Genomic DNA, 21,957 nt, shown 5'->3' with positions numbered 1-21,957 from the left:
TGTAAGTCCAGAAGTTTCATCTCCAAAACCTTTTGGAAAGAAGATAGTTTTGAATTGATTCACATCTGCTCCATTCTCATCAAAATTGGTACTAAACTGTTGAAGATACCTTCCATAGCACTGCAGAAGGGCCAGTTTATATTCCTAAAATAAAAAGACTTGATTAAAGTTTAAAAATAAATAAATAAATAATTCTTCAATTTCTCATGCATCAAATAATTGAAGCTGGATCAGAGAACGTTTTCTTCATAAAGAAATAAAGGCACAGAAAAGATCCAACGGCCATGGACATCAAACTCCACAGGACCAGCCTAAGCTAGCACCTCTCTGTCACCTAACACATACAGCTGGTAATAGCCAATGTGTAGGCTTCACCTACACATAAATAGAATTGTTATTACAATTTGAAGAGACAGTTTAGTGCCTATTTGGTATTGACAAATTTCCAGCAAATGGAGAGGATGGGTGGATTTAATATTTTGAATCATTTCATGAATTCCAATGATTGAAGTCTAGTTCTAGAGAACCTTACAAAATGCTCACCTGTGTGCAGTGTTTTTTTTCTGACACACCCAAGTGGGATCAGTAATAGATACATGCCATGATTCTAACGATATATAGGTGCTGCATCTGTTATTCAAATAACAGGTAAAAATCTTTCCTGTTTTACTTATTGTGATCAGAAATGCACTGATTTTCCTATTAGTTTATTTGGACAAGTTTTGAACTATTTAATACCAGGTTCATTCTTAGAAACACTAAATACATGAATGTCAAATTACAATGTTCCGTTTTGTGTCCTGGAAACAAATGCTGGCTGTAAGTAGGCTTCTAATCTATAAGCCTTGCAGGAATATGCTGGCTACAAAGGATCAACATGTGTATACACAAGGGTAACATATGTGGTTATTAAATATTTCATGCACAGATTCTCTTCTTATGACCACAATTACAAACATTTTCTGTGGCTGGGTATTGCAGTAGGCCCTAAATTGTGAATATATATTGTTTTTCTAGATCCCAGAAATGTTGGAGCTCAAACTTAAGATAAAACACTACACTACAGTTAACAAAATCAGTGAATCATTTTGTTGAGGCAGTAACTTCCTGATTAAATCTTCAAATAGTTCAGTAAAAAAGAACAGGTACTGACAAACAGGATTACATTGAATTAAAACCTTCAGCACAACAAAGGAAAAGTTAGTAGAGTGAATAGATTTCCTATAGAGTCAGATTGCTAAACATCTGGCAAGTGATTAATAAGCAGAATATACAGGAAACTCAGAAAACTACTCTTAAGCAATCAACATATCAAATAACACATTGGCAAATATGGTTAAAGATAGTTCTCAAATCCAGAAGTATAATTGGCTAATAAAAATCACTGAAAGGAAGTGGTGCTGTAGCTCAAGTGGTAGAGCGCTCGCCTTGAGCTGCAGAGCTGAGGGACAGCGCCCAGGCCCAGAGTTCAAGCCCCACGACCGAAAAAAAAAAATCACTGAAAATCCTTGGCATTAAGGAAATGTAAAGCCAAAGGACATTAAATTTTATCACATTCCAGTGACAATGTCTATTTCGAGAACACCAATAACCAATTATGGCAAGAATGAAGTGAAAGGGAGCACGTATTCATGGCAATATCATTTCATGCAACCACTACAGAAATGTATGTGATTTCCTCACGAAACTATTAATAGATTTACGACATGAACCATTGCCACTTTTTGTGAGACTGAGTTTCACTCTACACATACATGTACAAGTATAAATAAAGCCTCAGGGGAGCTAAAATATAGTACCGCGTATTTTCAAAGTATACAAATATAAAATCCACTGGAAACCTCATGATAAAGGTTTTCTTTTCCTCCTGCTTGTTAAAGTACATATTCAGCTTCATTTATACTGTGATATGTATGTGTATGAAACACTGCAGCCTTGTGCAGAGTGTGCTCACCGCCCTGAAGTAGCTCTGCTATTGAGGTCTCTGCATGGAATTTGGGTCTAACATTATGACAAGTAGAAAACAGACAGATGGTTTCATATTGATTTATACTTGACATAGCAAGAATTTCCTGTATTACCACGTTTTCTCAGACAAGTACATTATTAAAAATAATATCTTAGCCTGGTGCCGGTAGTTCACGCCTGTAATCTTAGCTGTTCAGTAGGCTGAGATTTGAGGATCACGGTTCAAAGCCAGCCCAGGCAGGAAAGACCATGACAATCTTATCTCCAATAAACCACTAGAAAACTGTAAGTGGCTCTGTGGCTCAAGCTGTAGAGCGCTCGCCTTGAGCTGAACAGTGCCCAAGCCCATAGTTCAAGCCCCACAACCGTCAAAAAAAATCTTGATTGTGTTTAGTAAAAATTATCTGTGTGAAGGTGAAATATCAGAATGCAAATGTAAACCTCAATTTGGGCATTGAACTTGACTTATTGAGGCTGTTTAATTGAGGATATTTTTGATGAACTGATCTGTGAATTTGTCAAAATACATGAGAAACAATTTTTTGCAGAGCCTTCAATATGAGGCTGCTGGTTTCAGCAGCAGCACTGCTTCCCAGGGAACAGGTACATTTGCAGAGGACTGTGCACATGGAATTCTCATGGAAACCTGCCTGGATCAAGAAGCAATGTTCTGTGGCTGTTCTGGATCTTGAGTTGGTGAACTGACCCACTATGTGTGATGTCCTAATAGCTTTTGTTGATATCCCAGTGGCATACATTTTTTTTCTGGCCATTTCACCATGCACCTGATTAGGCATCTTCTGATGCAATCCAGTTGCATCATCCTAAATGGCTTTCATGCAAATAGTTTCTTGTTACAGATGTTGGACCAAATATATCAAAGTTAACTTTATCCCTAGAGACTCACTATTTGTGGTCTTGGAGAAAATCATAGCAACTTGGTTCAACAAGGGGAATCTGTAAACATGTTTTCCAACTTATGTTTTCCTTCTCAATGCAGGGTCTCAGATGCAGAGCCCCACAGAGGAGTTTTACCCATTCTGCCTGGGGACTTGCAAGAGATTTCCAAGAACTGTGGGCTACCGTATTCATCTCTGTCAATAAAAAGACACATATACACATATATGAAAATACATGAATGTATATATACCTGAAACTGTTGGCCTCACGGCCAGTCAGGATTTCAGCTTGGCAGATGCTTCAGGAATGTCTCTTTTGACTTTCATATTCTTTCTCCTTCAGCTTCTGCTCCTTGTTAGGGCCTTGCTTAGCACTAACTGCTTTTCTACAATGAAGAAGCGAGCACACACGAATGGAGATGTGATGATTGCTGGGTTTTTCCCCCTCTACACTTTAGGAACAGATCTCAGTAACAGTGATGTTTCTGGACAAGAAGAGAATAAGCCGTAAGTAACTCATCAGTTAAATTTTATTTACTGTTTTTTTGTCAGGATAGGCAACTGCTGAGGGAACTCCGGGTGTACTGATGAGTGTACCGTCTCTTTCTACTCTGAAAATCCATACTTACTGCACCAGAAATGGCTCAGTTTCATTATTTCCTCTTCTATTTACTGTTGAGTAAATTTCTGCATGCTGGTAGAAAATGTATCTGGTTTCCTTCCATGTAACTCCTCTCTCCTGGGGAAACAGTATTTCACTTTACTCCTGTATTTATTCCATGCCAGATCTCACTGGAGTTGATGAAGTGATATTATTACAAACAAATTGAGTCAGTTTCATGAGTTCTGTGCTAAAAGACTACAGACACATTTCCTTTCCAATAGGCAAATTGTCTCAGACGTTTTGTTTATGTATCACTTTAATCTTGAGGTCTCTGAAACACATTCTTATTGTGGACTGCTGGCTCATGGTAATACTATCTATTCAGGAGGCTGAAAGCTGAGGATCAATGTTTGAAGTCAGCCCAGGCATGGAAATATATGACAGATTTATCGCCATTTAATCAGCCAAACCTGGAAGCGGTGATGTGACTCAAGTGACAGTGGTATTATTGAGCAAAAAAGCTCAAGGACTGTGTCCAGTCTCTGATTTCAGTCCCTTAGAGACACACACACACTCTCTCTCTCTCTTGCTATCTTTCACTTTAGACAAACAGTGACTTTCAAACTAAGCACTGTTTCATTATTTCATGTTATATCGAGGTGTTAGAAAACACTATGAAAGGTCCCTTATGGGAGAACTTTATCTATACAAGATGAGACCTTCTTTACTTGTGTACATCCATATCATTGTCTATTTTCTCTACCCGAAGTTATCACTAATAAATGGCTGTGAAAGAAAAGAAAAAAGAAAGAAAAATGATTCTACAACACTGAAAGGAACTCTAGCAGTCAATTTGATACCTACTCCAAGAGGAAATGCTTATTGCCTCTATCATGTGTACTCCTTTCCAAATCCTGGTATGAGAAATAAAGTCTGAGCTACCTGCTCACCCATGGAAGCAGAGATGGCAGCAATAGGAATTACTCTCTTCCTTACTATAGAATATATCTGTCCTTATTTTCTATGCTACTAGTATGTTTGGTTATCGTTTTTTACTCTGTACTTGTCCTAGGCACTAATGGCCTGGGCACTGTCACTGAGCTTCTTCGTTCAAGCTAGCTACACTTCTGGAACTTTCTGTTTATTAATTAGAGATAAGAGGCTCACAGACATCCATGTCCAAGATGGCTTCAAAACATGATCCTGAAATCTCAGGCTCCTAAGTGCCTAAGACTGCAGGCATGAGGCACCAGTATTTACCTCATTATTTACCCATGGTTAGCTGATTTTCCTTCTCTTCATTTCCCAAAACATGTTTGGCTACTTTTGTTACTTTGCTAATATAGTTTCATAGCTATCTACAGACATAAAGAGAATTACAGTCTGGGTTAGTAAAGTATTATGCATGATATTGACAACAGATAGTAATATTTATTCATGAAGTATTTATTGTAGATAAGTGGACCACTGCAATTAGATATCAGGCTGTGATATCTGATGCTACCATGATGTTTCTCACTGGTTCATATTTTAGTTCCACCCTACATATCACAAAATTAGATTATGGTCACTCACACTATTTTTAACCATTTTTTTACCTTCTCCGATGTCCTTTGTCCTTTCCCATATTTCTCATTTCTTCTGTTCATTTTCAGCTTCCTGATGTAGCTAGGATTACAAGAATGAGGCACTGGTGTTTGGCTTGCTTTGCACCCTTGATTGGCCTTCTGTAGAACTCACTACTTCTGTCTTTTTGTTGCTTAAGGGGAGATAAATGTGTCATGGACTTTTCTGCCCAAGTTGGCTTTCACTCAGGACCCATGGGTCTCAGACCCCTGATTGGCTAGAATTTCAGGATTGAGCAACCAGCATAGGCAATTTTAATTCAGAGCTATCTTCATCCTTCGATTTCTCTACATCATTACCAACAATACAATTTTGGAGAATTTTTAGAAATAATACTTTGTTTATGAATGTGTACAAACCATATTATGATGGGTTCCATTGTGATATTTCCATACACATAGTACATTTGAAATAAAAAAAATTACTTCCTCCTTTTGGTTTTTCTACTAAAGAAATTCAGGAATGATTTTCAGAAACTATTTCTGTGTTCCAGACTATCTCTGTGAAGAAATAGCTTGTTTGTTTTGTACAAAGATAGATCCAGGTGCAAATGTGCATGAAAGATAAATAGGAATTTAAATTATCCACATGACTACATTTGAAAAGTCATCACCAAAATGAGAAAGCCTCTAGTTCCCAGGGCATTATGAAAATGTAACTGAGACAGTAATAAGCACTGAAAATATGAACTCATTCTATCAAAATAGAACACTTAGGCACTAATATGCAGGTGCTTGCCTCACAGAGTGTATTTTTCTACTGTATGTTGCAGATATTTAATTAATTAACAAATTAGCATATATGACATAGCTCCTCCTTAACTTCTGCCACAGAGGAGCAACATTTAAATACAATATTTCTAACATGTATCTCCAGCTCACACCTCATTACTGAGGTATTATATCTTGATACCATGATTTAAAAATGCACATTCCTTCTGCCCACACTGCCATCTTCCAATTCAATTTAAACTTCTCTGGCCCTAAATGTTCAGTTTAATATTTTACATTCAATCATTGCACACATACATTTTGTAGCTCAATTGAAACTGCAATTTTTGTCAGGCTTGATGGGTAACTCACTTTATCTTTTATTTTTACTGTTCTGATTGGTCAAATAGTTTAACATTTTTTTCAGTATTGGTTTTCCCTTTGTAATTTTTAAATTTTAATGTGTCTGCTCATCTGCTTGTTCCTTAACTGCATTTTTCCTACTGGTATTTAAATTTTAGAGTTGTTTTATACTATGCTATTAATCCTCTGTGAAATAAATAGGTACCAGTAATTTCAACCATTCATTTGGATATCCCACTGTTTCATCCATTGTGCTGAAAATTTTCAAATGGATACAACCACAGCTACTTTGTTTTGTAGTGTTGGGTGGAATATGGGGACTTGTGAATGAAAAGCTTTCTGCCACTCAGTGAAATTTAGAGCTTATTCTTGCTATTATTTTATGAGCAGTTTGACTTCTATTAAAGTTATGTTGTCCCTCGATTTCTCTATTGCTTGTAAAGTTCTAATCTCTTATTAATAAACAATCAACTTGTGAGTTGAAAAAGAGTACAGATTGAAGAATAGGTCAAATTTCATTGTTGGACAAATGGACACCCAGTTTTACAGTGCCATGCCTTTCTTAGGGTCCCATTCCCAGGCCAGACATTTTTTGTGAACTTCTCAAAGAATCATGTAACTGTATTTGATTACAACTATTTCTGGGCCTTATATTTCATTGATATATTGTCTGTTTTCAACACAGTGATTTTTCTGCTACTTGTCTTCTTAGTATAAAATAAAGATAGTTGTAGTGATACTACAGAGTTGTTCTTGTGCCTTAAGATAGGTCTAGATAATTGACAATTTCCTTTTTCATAAAATTTAGTCTTGACTCTTCTCTTTCTGCAATGGAATTGATAGGAAATGGGATGGAGGCTGTACTAAAACTGTAGATGGTTTTCTGTAACATGACTTTTTTCACAATACATATTTAGCTCATCCAGAATCCTGGGAGCTGTGTGTCCATATGGGTTATTGTGGTTATTTCTGCTGTGATTGTTCATGACTTTTTTTGGGGGGGGAGTCCGGTCGTGGAGCCTGAACTCTGGGCCTGGGTGTTGTCCTTCAGCTCTTCAGCTCAAGGCTAGCGCTCTACCACTTGAGCCACAACGCCACTTCCGGCTTTTTTCTTTTTGCTTATGTGGTGTTGAGGAATCCACCCAGGGCCTCATGCATGCAAGGCAAGCGCTTTACCAATGAGCCACCTTCCCACCCCTTGTTCATGACTTTTACTTGTCTTATCAACCTTTTGTTTTTGTACAAGCTGATTTTGATTCATTGCTTATTGTTACTATTTTTATTCTCTATATATTATTCTGTTTGATTATATTCCTGTACTAATTTGGTAGTTGGATATCTAGTTCCTTGAGTTGCAGGATAAGTTGTTCTTCCACAATATTCTCTCTTGATTTAAGCAGGGTTGTTATATTCCTTTCTTTCATCCATTTTCTATATTCATAGATTTATTGTAAGCTCTTGTCATTTTCATTTGTTCTAAGGATCGTTTTATTTCTTATATTTTGTCTTAAAAACAGTTCACTTGGGCTGGCAAGTTGGTTCAGTGGTAGAGCGATTGCTTCGAAGCATGAGGCCCTGGGTTCGTATCCTCTACACCACATAAGCAGAAAAAAAGCCAGAAGTGGTTCTGTGGCTCAAGTGGTAGGCCACTAGCCTTGAACTGAAGAGCTGAGGGACAGCGTCCAGGCCAGAGTTCAGCCCCCATGACCAAAAACATAAAGTTCACTTTATCACACATTAATCTTTAATTAATTACATTTAATACTTTAATTATTATTTAAGTATTTTATAATTGTTGGAAAATTAAGTCCTTTGGTTTTATGTTTGGGCATATTTTGCTTGTCAAATTCTATCATTACTATAGTATGACCTGCACATGTGTTAAATATATTTTCAAAAAATTAAAACTTCCCAGCTGTTGAATCCTGCCAACATCTGATATTGTTAGTTTTCTTGCTAATGGACATTCTCATTTGGTTGTGGTGGAATCTCAGTATGGTTTTTGATTTGCATTCCTTTTGTGCCCAGAGACTTTGAATATCTCTTCATATATTTATTCTTATTTGTTCTTTGGAGAAATCTCTCTTTATGTCTTTAAGCCATTTATAAATAATAGAGTTGTTGTTTCTTTGAGGATTTGTTTATTGAGGGTATTTTTTTAAATTTTGACCTTTGAGTAGATTTTATGTATGACGTTTTCTAACATCATACATTAAGTCATACATGTTAGAAAGTCTTTCTCCCATATTCTCAGGTATTTATATTGATAAGTATGTTCTTTGCCATGCAGAAATATTTTTGGGGGTGAATGCAATTTACCTAGATTTTACCTTGATTTGTTGTGATTCTGGAACTTGACTAAGATGTTTCAATCTGTGATATCCATCCTGTAACCTTTATGTCTCACAGTCTCTTCCTGTAATACCTTTAGTGAATCTGGCCTTACATTGAGATCACTGATCCATCTGGAAATGATGCTAGTAGTTTTCTGCTCATGTATACAAAATTCTGCCAGCACCATTCATTGAAGAGGCTTCTTTCTTCCATTTTGTGTTTTTTGTTTCCTTATGAGATAGTAGATGGCTATAGATATGCAGGTTTCTTTCTGGGTCTTCTATTCCGTTGGTTCTCAGGCCTTTTCATGGGTCACTACCAAATATCTTTTCTTACTAAGGCTTTGTCTCAGAGTTTGAAGATAGATATTGTTATTCCCCTAGTACTGTTCTTGATGTTAAAGACCATTTTTGCTCTTTGTCTTGATTTTTCCATAAAAATTTTCATATTTCTTATGTATCACTCAAGATGTTGTTGGGATTTTAATGGACATTGCATTGAATGTGTAGAATAACTGGGCAGTGCTGCCATGTTCACGATGATAATCCTTCCCATTCAGGAGCATCAAAGTTATTCCATTAAGCTTGGCGTCGATGGCTCAGACATGTAATCCTAGCTACTCAGGAGGCTGAGATATGAGGATCACTAATCAAAGCCAGCCTGGGCAGAAATTCTGTGAGACTCTTATCTCCAATAAACCACTAGAAAACCGGAAGTGGTGCTGTGGCTCAAGCAGTAGAGTGCTTGCTTTGAGCTAAAGAGCCAGGGAGAGTGCCCACACCCAGAGTTCAAGCCCCACGACCGAGAAAAAAAAAAGATTTTCCATTTGCTTATAAATGCTTTAATTTTTTCAGACATTTAAAGTGGTTAAGGTAATTCCTGGGTCTTTTCAATTTTTTGAGTCTATGTGGTTTGAGTCTATGTGGTTTACCTGAATTTAGTCACAGACTTCTCGTTGTTGGCACACCAGAAATCTACTGATTTTAATGGGTTAACTTTTATTATGTACTTTTCGAAAGTTTTGGATTAGTTTGGGGGAGGAAGCTATAGGTATCTTCCAATACTGGGTTATGCCATCCGTAAACACCTCAATGTAACACCAGACAGCCTGAAAGTATTGCAGGAGAGAATATGGGAAACACTAGAGCTCTGTGGCAGAGGAGGGGCATCTTGGGAAAGAAGTTGTTAGTACCAAGTGTTAACTGGCACCTCAGCCATGAAGGTTTGGCTGACTAATAGATGTCTTGGTCCCCTGAAAAAAAATTGCAAATAGGGATTGTTATACCTCTCATTTCCTATTTGGATCCACTTCATTTTTTCTCTTGCTTTATTTCTTTTGCTAGAAATTCCACTGCAACATAGAAAAGGAAGAGAAAATGAGCATCTGTTTCTTCTTCTTGACTTTAGAGGAAATTGGTTTAATTTTTCACCATTGAATGTAATGCTGTCTATAATTTTGTGTATTCTTTCCCTTTTGTGTTCAGATTTGCTAAGGGTCTCTCAATTTTTTAATTTACTCAAAGAACCAGTCTGTTCATTTTTTATACGTTCTATGGTATTTTCTTCTCTATTTTGTTTACTTCTTATTTTAATTTTTTTGTCGGCCGTAGGGCCTGAACTCTGGGCCTGGGCACTGATGCTCAGCTCTTCAGCTCAAGGCCAGCATTCCACCACTTGACCCACATGGCAACTTCCAGGTTTTTCTACTTATGTGGTGCTGAGGAATCAAACCCAGGGTCTCATGCATGGAAGGCAAGCACTGTACCACTGAGCTACCTTCCCAGTCCCTGATTTTAATTTTATTGTTTCCATTTAGTGGTTTTGACTTGGTCATGTTCCTTTTGTACAAGGAACTTAATGCTTATCATTAAATTATTAATTTGTGATTTTTCCAATTTGTTTCTGTAGGCATTTAGAGGTATAGATTTTCTTCTGACTACTGCCTTCATTGTGTCCCAAAGTAGCTGATTTTTTTTTTTTTAGTATTCATATCTGTTGCTTCATAAAAAATAAAATCAACCTTCTAATCTTATCAATAACCTTCTGGTCATTCTGCAATATGTTGTTCAGTCACCAGTTTTAAGGGATTTTCTGTAATAGCTTTTCCTGCTGAGTTGTAATTTTCTTCCATTATGATCTGTCAGCATGTAGGAAATCATGACTTTTTTTCGAATTTGCACAGATGTGCTTGAGTTACAGGATGATCTAGTTTGGAGAATGTTGTTTGAGTGGCTGAAAAGAATGTATATTCGGATGCTCCTGGGTTAATTATTTACTAGTTTTATGATAATTCTATTTTATCAATGCAGTTGTTTAGGTATAATGGTCCTATGCAGAATTTTTGCCTGGATGATTTATCCAGCTACAACAGTGAAATGTTGATGTCACCGACAATCAATGTGTTTGCATCTATGTTTTTAGATAAGTTTTAGATTAATAGGTATTTGTTTAATGAAATTGGGTGTCCAGTATTTGGTGCATGGGTATTTAGAATTGTTATATGCTCTTGAGGGAGAGTTGTATTTATTTTTCTGCAGTGCCCTCCTTTGTTTATTACCATTAATTTTATTTTGAAATCTATTTCATCTGGTATTAGGATTGCTACTCCACCCTGTTTATGGGAGCATTTGCTTGAAATATATTATTGCAGGCATTCAATTAGAAAATGTTCATTTTTGTTGGCAAGATGGGTCTCTTGTGGACAGCACATACATGGGTCTTGCTATTTGATTCAATTCTCTAATCTGTTCCAATTATTTGGAGATTTAAGGCCATTAATGCTAAGAATTGAGAAGTGTTTTGTAACCCCTGATACGTTGTCCACCTGTTTGGTGGCTGTGCCTCATCTTTTCCTATAATGTTTAGCTGTCTCTCTAATAAGGAATAGTCTCTCCACCACTATGGCATTCTGATTGATTTTCTATATGTATTTCCTTAGCTATTTTTCTATTGCTGGATTGGTGAGGAAAATTATTTCAGTTATTCTTGTTATGCAATTTTATATTTGTTCACTAGTTATGAAGGAGTATTTTGCTGGGTACACTGTTTTTGGTTGGTAGATGTTTGCCTATAAACTGTGGCATACATCATTTCAGCCTCTTCTTCCTTTCACTGTCCCATATTAGAAAGTTGTATTTATTCTGACAGCTTTTCCTTCATATATAATCAATTATTCCTCTCTAATATCTTCCAGTACCCTTTCCATGGGCAATAGCATGCTCTTTTGTGGTCTGTACTGTTTGGGCTTCTATTACTCCCTGTTCCTGAATGGGTCTTTATTTTTCCATGCTCATTTATTTTTCTAATAAAATTCCATTAGATATATTTTCTATCTTTTTTTTTATTGCTCGCTCTCCTCCTTCGTGAATATGTAATCTTAAATTAGGGCTTTTGGTTGATTCCTAAATTTTCTTTTTTTTTAGTTGCTTTTTTATTGTGAATACACTGTACAGAGGGGTGACAATTACATGGGCAAGGTAATGAATGCACTTCTTTTTTTGATTGTTTTTATTGTGAAATACTGTACAGAGGGGTTCAATTACATGGGCAAGATAGTGAGTACATTTCTTATCAAGCATTGTAGCCTCCTACTTTGTTTACCCTTCACATCCCTTCCCATTCTCCGTCCCCCCCAATCTTCCCCCCCCCAAGTTGTAAATTCGTTTTTGACATGAAAACTTGTACTTATTGTTGCAACAGGTCCACCTGTATCCTTATTTAAACGACTTGTTTTTCCCCTTCCCCTCCACAAATTATACCGACATCAAATACAGTGAAAGCAGGGGTTATACTGTGGGGAAGGGACATACAAAGCAACAAAAAATAATCTTATAATTGCGTTAGAAACAAATGCATGAAAGAAAAAACACTAAAAATACATATCTTAGGGTTCATTTTCCTAACATCACCTTATCTGACCTTTTCTGCTTGACTCATACATATACAGATATTGCAAATAAGGGAAATCATGGGATGGTATATATACACAATGGAATTCTATGCCTACATCAGAAAGAATGACATTGCCCCATTTGTTAGGAAATGGAAAGACTTGTAAAAAATTATATTAAGTGAATGCACTTCTTAGCAAGCATTGTTGCCTCCTCCTTTGTTTCCCCTTACCATTCTTTCCCATCTCCCCCACACCCAGCCCCGCCCCTCCCACCCCGCCCCCATGCCAAAGTCGTAAAGTTCATTTTCCCCTAAATTTCTTGCACGCTCCTTTACTTCCCCCCCCCCCCCCCCCCAGGAATTATCAGTGTCTTATATTCTTTTGCCAGGAGAAGACACTTTCATTTCATCTGTACTATTAGTTTCCTTTTCATCTGCAATATAGATTTACCTTTATCTTTGTAGATGCCATGACTTCTTCTAATAAGCTTTACCTAGTCTCATCATGCTCAGGAATTGTCCTGTGTATATTTTCTTTCTTTTCATATTTTCATCAACCTGTTCTTAAAGCATTTTACAGCGATATTCTAGGTCCTTCATTGTCTGACCCATAGCCTGGACATTTCCTCTAAGAATTAATCTTGCTTTATTTGCCATTTTCTTGTATTTTCATGGATTCTTTCTCTCCATTTTGAATCATTTGTATTTTGTCTCCATTGTGTCTCCATTTGTATGTTGTCTCCATTGTGTCCTTCTTTGAACAATGTACATTGATTTCATAACATTAATTTTTAATGTTCTAACACGCAGATTAAACCTTGCACATACATATCACAAAAGAGAAAGGAAAGCATTTTTATCCTCTTTACAACTTTATGTTTTTTCCTTTTCTATATCTCAAGATAAATACACTAGCAAATATATTAAATATTAGTGTAATTCCTTATGGTGGATTTGGATGGTGGATTTCAATGTAAAGATTTCTCACAATTCTTTCCTCATTACCTACATTGGAGGCTCCTTTCCCCATATTCAGTACCTTGGAGTTGGTTGACTACCTATGTTCTCATTACATAAATAACAGTTAAATTACCTCACCCGTTATTAAGCTATTGTTGTGGTTGATATTGCAGGAAGAGCTGTTGATTTTGTTGGGTATGTGAACAAAGCTTGCTATAGAATCTTCATTAAATAATGCTTTCCTTCTGAAAGATGCTATTAAATTGAAGAATTGTTAGTTTGCTCAACCTGCAATATAACCATTTAACAGCAACTGGGCAACTGAACTAGAAGGCTTTTCACACAGGTCTCCACCTGTTTCACCATATTTACCCAAGGTGAAGGCAACAGAATATTTTGTGTCTCATCACAACTTACTCCATGCCTAATGGAAAATGTTGCATGTATATTGTAGAGGAGATAAAGCAAGCTCTTGGCTTAACTAAGTTTCTGAATGTAATTCATGACAAATTCCTTTCATATCTTTACATAACCCTATATTCAAGCACAAGACATTGTATTCATATTCCATCCTAATTGGGCATAATATTTTACCATACTTATTAGCAGAAACACAAGCATTCGTTTCATAAAAGCCATAATTTTGAAATACTCCTGTTGAATTTCTATGCTCATTATGCAGGTTTACCTTCAAGAACTACCAGTGTGTTTTGGCCTTGGCTTTTGCTATAGAAGAGATCAACAAAAACCCTGATCTTTTACATAACTTAACTCTGGGATTTAGTATCTATGATGTTCAATATGGATCAAGGACATCATTTAAAAATCCCTTCATTTGCCTCTTTGGGAAATATGACTTTCCAGACTATAATTGTATGAGAGACAACCAGTCTATAGCAGTACTCACAGGACCTTCAGGAGCATTATCTTCACAGATTGGGACACTGCTGGACCTCTATAATTTTCCACAGGTGAGAGTGTGAGGGGTGGGAGATCTTAAGAATGTCTAATTTTGTGCCATCTCAGGTGTTAGAAGAGGACAAAAGGAAGAGACTTGATTTATGGAGGGGAAGGGAAATAACAAAATGCTTAAATAAGGATACAAGTTGACCCATTGTAACAATGAGATGTATAAGACACTTTGGTGAAAATGAACTTTACAACTTTGACAGAGAGGAAGGGGGACAGGAGGAGTGTGGGAGGTGGGGAGGGAAAGGCTGATAGGGGGGAAACAAAGGATGAGGTAACAATGCTCAATTGGAAATGTACTCATTACTTTACTCATGTAACTGTACCCCCTATGTACAGTATTTTTTACAATAAAAAACATATTTTAAAATGTAGCTTAAAAAAAGAGTATGTATTCAAAGATAATGTGATATTTATAGTCCTGTTGGTTTTAAAAACGGGATGAAAACATTATAGCCAAAAGGTATTATTTTAGAATTTTAAGCCTTATAATTGATGTTGACTCTTTAAAAAATCAGGAAATGGAAAATGACTTTAAAATGTCCAGATATGTTGAGCATGATGCTGATGGACCACATCTCTAATTCTAGTGACTCAGAAATCATTTCTAATTAATTAGAAACAATCATGTGGTAATGTGTGGTTCAAGTGGTACAGTGCTACATTTGGGGGAAAAAGCCAAGAACTACTACTGAGTCCCTGGCCCTTTACTAACACACACACACACACACACACACACACACACACACACACACACACACACTCATTCACACATATATGCAGGTTCATATGTAAAATATATTGAATGCAATATGTCAGACTTAGAAAGAGAAAGGAGGTATATGATCTCTCATATGTAATGTTTTGCCTAAAATAGGAAAATGAAATACTAAAAATAACACACTCAGATATTTATATATATGTATATATATATATATATATATATATATATATATATATATATATGATCAGTCTGACTAAATTATGGTACATATCAGGGTAGAATTGAATGATGTAACCACTCAGATAAAGAGACAGTACATAAAAATACCAGGCAAATGAAGCATATCTTCAATGAGGGTGGCTTTTTAGGTGTTCAGGGAATATGGAAGAGGAGAAAGGAGTAGATGGGTATAGAAAATAATATAATATTCACTGTACATATATGTGAAAATGGAACTAGGAAATTCAGTGAATATGTGGGGTAGATACCGATTACAGGAGTTGATGGAAACAGTGACAACGATTAAAAGATTTTGTAAAAACCAATAAATACATTGTCAAATAATTTAAAAATTTTAAATTTATTTCTTCCAAAATTAAATGAAAAACCTACCTTCCAACTATTGCACATAGTTATATGATATACATATCATGACTGCAATTAGGATGGATGGAAATCTTCTCATTTTTGCAGCATCCTGTTCTCATTCCCTTTAGCTTACGTCTGGGCCTTTTGATCATGCTCTGAGTGACAATAACATGTTTCCTGGTCTCTATCAAATGGCTTCAAAGGACACTTCAATAGCTAATGCCATGGTTTTATTACTACTTCACTTCAGCTGGAATTGGGTGGGACTGATGACCGTAGAAGATGAGAATGGTTTGTGGATTCTTCCTGCATTGAAAGAAGAGATGGCCAAGAACAGAGTTTGTGTAGCCTTTGAGCTATCATTACCAAATAATTCCATGTCGAATATTTTCAAAATTATGGCACATTATAACCAGATAAATAAATCTTCAGCAAATATCTTCATTGTGTATGCTGATAATGAGTTCCTACGACATTTATTTATATGTGTTGAACAATTTTTAATAAAAGGCAAAGTTTTTATTATGAACTCAGAGTGGGATGTAACCATGAGAAAGAGATATTTCATTCTAGGTTCATTCCTTGTACCTCTCGTTTTTTCACACCATCACCCAGATGTTTCTGGATTCACAGATTTTCTCAAATCAGTTAACCCGTGCAAATACCCAGAAGACTTTTTTCTTGCTAGGTTATGGTTTCTCTCTTTTAATTGCTCGGATTCTGTGTCTGACTGTGTACAGTGGGAGAACTGTCCTCATGATGCCTCCTTGGATTGGTTGCCTAGGCATATATTTGACATGAGTATGTCTGGAGACAGTTATAGTGTATACAATGCTGTGTATTCTGTGGCCCAGGCTCTCCATGATATGCTGCTTTATCAAACAGAAACACAAACAATGGGAAATAGAAATGGGATAATGTCTTTCCCTGCACAGGTAAGGCCTTCTGTGTTGTACATCACACATTAGGAAGAAAGTTACTTTTTAGGGAGGTTCTTACACTATGAAATTAAATAATTTTTGTATTGTCTGAAAACCCAAGACACTATACTTCTTTATTTGTGTGTGAGATTCTCTAGGAATGTTTTTATGTACTCTTCAAGAAAAGCAGCCCTGAAAAAGGACATTTCTAAAAATCTGTTTAGTAACAAATAAACCAACATGTTTATAGCTAATATTTTGAAGACTTCAAAATCACCATTGAAATCTGCATTTCTTAAGTAAGTGTAAATGATGACCTCCTGCACATAATTATGTATATTTTTCACAAGAGATAATTTTATTCTATTTTATCTATTAAATTTTTACCAAGTTCATACTACAGATGATCACAAAACTAGTGGATGTAGAAACCTATAGTAAGCAAATGAAAACGTTCTCACTAATGACTATTTACATGAAATTGGTTTCTCTTGAAGAGAGGCCTTCTATTTCCTTGCTGAGTGACCAGGATTCCGAAAGAATATTTTTATTCTCTGATAGGTTTTCTTCTATGCAACTCACTAGGTGCCTCTACTATTCTTGAATTCTGAATCAAAAATTTAAGGCAAACAAGAGCCTTTCTTGGTTCAGGTTTTCCTTTTTAACTCTGGGATATATTTCACCATATATTTCTCTTTTAGCTGCATCCTTTTCTGAAGAACATCCAGTTTCACAATCCTGCTGGAGATCAAGTGATTTTAGATGAGAAAAAGAAATTGGGGGCAGAGTATGATATTGTGAACATTTGGAATTTTCCCGAAGGTCTTCAACTTGAGATGAAAGTAGGAAAATTTTCTCCATATACTCGTCATGGTCATCAACTGACTTTATGTGAAGATCTAGTAGAGTGGACCATAGGAACAACAGAGGTTGGTTGGATTCAACAGTAATGATTTTAAGGATATATAAGTAAAAAAATTTCACCCTTAAATTTTATACCTGGTTGGGTGCCAGTAACTTACTCCTATAATACTAGGTATTTAGCTGGCTGAGATATGAATACCATGTTTAAAAAACAGTGCTAACAGGAAATGCTTTGAGACTAATCTCGTATTAACCATCAATAAAGCTGAAGTGGTGCTGTGGATTAGGCACTAAAGTGTTAACATTAAGCAACAAACCTCAGATACCCAACCCAGACTCACATTGTAAGATTTAGTTCTGGCGTGTGCGTGCACAAGCACACATACACACACACACACACACACACACACACACACACACACACACACACTAACAGACAGACAGACACATGCATGCACGCACACAGAAATATATACCCTATGTGCTTACTAAAAACCAAGTAGTGGACATTTAAAATATTTCCCACTTAAGAAATTGGATTGACTGATTGTTGGTTATAAAAGTAATAGAATACATTAACAGTACTTGGGTGAGGGTGCTCTTGCTTCTAATTATATCTACCCAGGTTGATGACTACCTCAGATCTAAGATTATAGTTTTGTTTAAAGCTCAACTGGGTAGAATATTCTATGAGACTTTTTTGTTTTTTATTATAAAAATAGTATACAGAGGGGTTACAGTTACATGAGTAAGGTAGTGAATACACTTCCTATCGAGCACTGTTACATTCTACTTTGTTTTTCCCAACTATCTATTCCTTCTCTACCTTTGCAACTCCCCCATCACCCACCAAGTTGTAAAGTTCATTTTCAACATAGTGTGTTGTACATCTCATTGTTACAATGGGTCAAATTGTATACCTATTTGAACATTTTGTTTTTTACCTTCCACTCCTCAAATTAGAAAAATGTACATACAAGACCCAGGTCACCAAAATTATATACAGTGAAAACAGGGGCTATACCATAGGGGAGGAACATAACAAAGCAACCAAAAATCATATAGCACATTATAAATACATTAAAAACAATAGCAAGAAAGAAAAAACCACTTGTGTCCCCATCTTTGGGTTCATTTCGCTTAACATAATCATATATGCTCATATCTCAATTCATAAAAAATCTCAACTGGAGATTTGGCTCAAGTAATAAAATGCTAATCTTCAGCACAAAAACCTCAAGGTCAGTGCCCAGACTACGAGTTCAAGTGCGACGATCATTTCCAAAAAAATTTAACAGAGTGTTTGTAAAAGTTTATTAGGAATATTAAATTGCATTTTTCTTAGCAAGTTTCTACATTGTGACAAAGAATCAGAGCAATCACTTTATATGTTTTAAGGGTTTATTTTGCTCCCACTTGTGGAAGTTCCATTCAATGATTACTTGCCTACTGCTTAGGTATCTTTGGTGAGATGAATCAGTGAAAGAGCCTGAGCAAAAAGATTCTCACCTCATGGCCACTGTATAAATGTGACAGTCTTTGTATTCAAATAACCTTAAAACAGAAGGACTATGCAATATGTTACTGCACACTTTTCAAGCTTCAAAGAAATTTGTTTCTCTTTACTCCTCATCATTCACAAATAGCAGGAAATAACAAATAATGACATGAATTCTAGGAAACTCCATAGCTCTGACAAATAGGACTTACTTTCTCACCATTAATCCACTTTTAAAGGTCTCACACTTCTCAAGAGTTCAATAGGCTAAATAGAGATCAAGCTGATAGAAAATAAGTTGTTTGTGGTATGATGTGGAATCTATACCAACATTGAATTAACTGACCAGATTTATGTGCATAAAATGCTACATTTAATAATCCTGTTCTTTAAAAAAATGAAATTTTTGGAGTGTCAGGTAAAAGTCTGAGCAGTTACTGACACAGATCTGATTTTCTTCAGCCTCCTCACTCTGTCTGCAGTGAAAGTTGTGTTCCAGGATTCCGGAAAACCCCTCAGGAGGAAAAGGGTGCTTGTTGCTATGATTGTACCCCTTGCTCAGAGAATGAGATAGCTAATGGGACAGGTAAGTTCATGACTTGGGGAGAAATTTATATTCTCTAATAGTGTCCCCAAACCATGCAATGCAAAAGTTGTGTATTAGGATTGCAGCACCAATGTCTTCCATTTTACTCATAAATTAATTGTGACTGTAGAGGTTCTTGCTTCTTGAAAAAGATCACAGGTTGTCAATTATGTATAGAACTAATTTTTTTACTCTCGCACATGAATGTTTGTTCAAGTAATCACTAATGTAAGTTTAATGCCCATCATATTAAGCGCAAAGCTAGTTAAAGGATAAGGTCTCCGTTTTTTGTTTTTTTTTTTTTTCAAAATTGACTTCAGAAAATAAAGAAAAAAGAGATCTTGCACATTTTTATTTCCTAGTGCCCAGAAATATTGTTGCTACACAGCAAGTGATGTGATTGTTTTATGTATAAGAAGCAATCAAAAGGGTTGTGCACAGCATGACTTTAGAGCTTGAAAGTGTGAGTTGATTTGATGTTGCCCCATGCATTACAAGCAAGCGGGACAGACAATATGACAACTTCAAGGAAGGGATATAGGGCTTTTATTTATATTGTCCAGAGTCATGGAGGGAAGTACAAACCCTGTGATGCACACTTTCCGATGAAGGGTGTGAGTGGTGAACACAAGGCTGAGAAGAGCTTTGGCAACATGAAGAGGTCTGGAAAAATTTAGGGATAATAGAAATGGTAAGGAATAATATGTGTTATAGACACGTAAAGATAAAGTTATTGTGAATGTAGATTAGACATGGAGAGTTCGTCTAGCATGCATGAAGTCCTGGGTTCAATTCCTCAGTGTCACATAAATAGAAAGAGCCAGAAGGGGCACGGTGGCTCAAGTGACAGAGAGCTAGCCTTGAGCAAAGAAAGCTCAGGGACAGTGCGCAGGCCATCAAAGCAAGTCCCAGGACTGGATAAAAGAAGAGAAAGTGGGAAAGTGTGTGGGAATATGATGAAGATACAATATGATACTGAACATATCTGGTAATACTCGGGAATTTTTGTTTTTATGCTGATAAGTATTGACATGTTATAATTTTCTCTATGTAGGGATTTTCTAATTTGCTTTTAAGTACTGAAAAGATTATTTGAATTCCTCACCAGATGTGGAGAATTGTCTGAAGTGTCCAGATCATCAGTATGCCAACACAGAGAGAAACCAGTGCCTCCAAAGAGCTGTAAGTTTCCTGGCTTATGAAGAGCCCTTGGGGATTGCCGTGGCCTGCATGGCTCTCTGTTTATGTACACTCACAGCAATTGTTCTTGGAGTCTTTGTGAAACATCAGAACACCCCCATTGTTAAAGCTAATAACCAAGTTCTCAGCTACATCCTGCTCATCTCCCTCATCTTCTGTTTTCTCTGTTCCTTGCTCTTTATTGGCCGTCCAAACACAGCCACCTGCATTCTACAGCAAACCACATTTGGAGTTGTATTCACAGTAGCTGTTTCTGCTGTCTTAGCCAAAACTGCAACTGTGGTTCTGGCCTTCAAGGTCACTTATCCAGGGAGAAGAATGAGGTGGTTACTGCTCTCAGGGGCTCCTAACTTCATCATTCCCATCTGTACTCTGATTCAGGTGACATTCTGTGTCCTTTGACTGGGGACTTCACCTCCCTTCATTGACACAGATGTACACTCTGAACATGGCCACATTATCATCCTGTGTAACAAGGGCTCCCTCACTGCTTTCTACTGTGTCTTAGGATACCTGTTTTTTCTGGCCCTGGCCAGCTTCATTGGGGCTTTCCTGGCCAGGAACCTTCCTGACACGTTCAATGAAGCCAAGTTCCTGACCTTCAGCATGCTGGTGTTCTGTAGTATCTGGTTCACTTTCCTGCCTGTCTACCACAGTGCCAAAGGAAAAGTCATGGTGGCTACAGAGGTTTTCTCCATCTTGGCTTCCAGTGCAGGGCTGTTGGGCTGCATTTTTGCTCCCAAGTGCTACATCATATTGTTAAGGCCAGATAGAAATTTTCTGCATGGTTTTCAGGACAAAACACGTGCCAGGAGAAATAAACTCTGAAGATGAAACTTAAATGTATGATTAAATACATAGAAGGCCAAATAAACTCTACATTTCTTTTTCAATCAGATATTAGTTTATATTGTTAGAATCAATTTGATGAATAAATGAGTCCCACTCATTTCTCATATGATAGTACAGTCACAATTTTTAACCACCTACATTTGAATTTTGTTCCAATATCTTTGGATTTTCATGCTTACACTGCACTTATCCAATCATCTCCCTAATATATTTTAACTGCTACTAGTTTTTGAATTGTGCTTTCTTAATCGTTTGCCTAAAAACTTATTTTATGTTGCTAGTCCTGAGTCTTGATCTTAAAGCCTGGTTACTCTCGCTTAGTTAGTTAGTTTATTCATTCATTCATTCATTCATTTAGTCAAGGCTAGTGCTTTACACTTGAGCCACAGCTCCTCTTTTGG

The 21,957-nt window shown here is 36.5% G+C and overlaps 1 pseudogene; it reads left to right on the top strand.

The window, feature by feature from the left end:
• The window catches only part of LOC122122906, a 35,569-nt pseudogene extending 14,037 nt beyond the window's left edge, over positions 1–21,532 (top strand).
• The last annotated feature ends 425 nt before the right edge of the window (positions 21,533–21,957 follow it).

This window comes from Dipodomys spectabilis, unplaced genomic scaffold (assembly GCF_019054845.1).
Source record: "Dipodomys spectabilis isolate Male_0828 unplaced genomic scaffold, ASM1905484v1 ptg000216l, whole genome shotgun sequence".
NCBI lineage: Eukaryota > Metazoa > Chordata > Mammalia > Rodentia > Heteromyidae > Dipodomys > Dipodomys spectabilis.
Note: the sequence above shows the minus strand (reverse complement) of the source record. Positions and strands in the feature narration are given on the sequence as shown.